Source organism: Haliaeetus leucocephalus, unplaced genomic scaffold, assembly GCF_000737465.1.
Source record: "Haliaeetus leucocephalus isolate CR32 unplaced genomic scaffold, Haliaeetus_leucocephalus-4.0 Scaffold147, whole genome shotgun sequence".
In the NCBI taxonomy this organism is placed as follows: domain Eukaryota; kingdom Metazoa; phylum Chordata; class Aves; order Accipitriformes; family Accipitridae; genus Haliaeetus; species Haliaeetus leucocephalus.
Genome location: NW_010972583.1, coordinates 109,952 through 110,938, shown reverse-complemented (window position 1 = coordinate 110,938; position 987 = coordinate 109,952). Strand labels below are relative to the sequence as shown.

Below are 987 nucleotides of genomic sequence, written 5' to 3'. Positions count from 1 at the left end.
TAAAAATATTTGGGACACCTTACTTTGAATTGTTATGCAAAATAAAATGTTATCCAAAATCCAGCTTCCAGAAAAGTGCTTTATGTTTTGATAATTCTGTTAAAATTTCATACCAAAAGAAGTCATTTGTAGATAAATCAAAATAGCTATTCGTCTTATTTTAATAAAGCCCTAAATAGCACTGCTTTACAACACTGACGCAGCAATATTCAAAGTGTGTATTTTACGCACTGCAGATAGTTTACAAAATCAATGCCTTTGGTTTAACACACGGCATTTGTAAGCACATTTTCCGTAACTATCAACACAGTACACATCGCTACGGCATCTCAACTTAAGAATGGTATTAGAAGCTCACAGTCACATGAAGATCAATTTTAAAAGCCTAGTTATGCCAGCAGATTGTTTTCTTTCGCACCTACAAGTCTAGAAGTTCTTGGAAAGAGAGCAGAAAACCGCGACTGCCGCGCGCGCTCCGCAGCCGGGGTGGGGGGAGCGGGGCCCACGCGCGGGGCCCCGCCGCGCCCCCGATCCCGGTCCACCTCCGAGGCAGGAGTTTAGGAGTCCCTGACGGGCAAAAATACACCGAAGCGGGTCACGGGGGCTTTTCTGCTGGCAGGGAAAAGACGGAGGAGGCTGGAGACAGCCCAGGAGACTCGGTACGAAAAACCAAACTGGTTCAGCCTCAGGCGAGCTCCTTCCTCACGGCCCGGCCCCCCCCTCCCCGTGCGCTGCCTGGCGGGGGAGGGTCAAAGGCCCCTGCCCGCCCCGGGTTTTGTGGGACGAGCCGTAAATGGAACAAATGAACTCCCTTCGGCCGGAGGGAGGGCCAACGACCACGGCCAGACCCCACAGCGCGGTGGGCCGCTCGCCCCCCCGCCTCACGGCCCCCGCGGGGCTCCGCCTGAGCCTGCACAGCCGCGGGAGCAGGCGCGCCGCGCAGGACCAGGGCGGCCGTCGCGGTGCGCGGGGACGGACCGTCCCGGG

The 987-nt window shown here is 55.0% G+C and overlaps 1 protein-coding gene across 1 annotated transcript in view; it reads left to right on the top strand.

The window, feature by feature from the left end:
* The first annotated feature begins 590 nt into the window (after positions 1-590).
* ACADM (acyl-CoA dehydrogenase, C-4 to C-12 straight chain) overlaps positions 591-987 on the top strand; it is a 15,461-nt gene continuing 15,064 nt past the window's right edge. The window contains exon 1 of the mRNA XM_010561490.1: positions 591-659. The gene's annotated coding sequence lies outside the window, so the exon portion shown is untranslated. The remainder of the gene's footprint in view (positions 660-987) is intronic.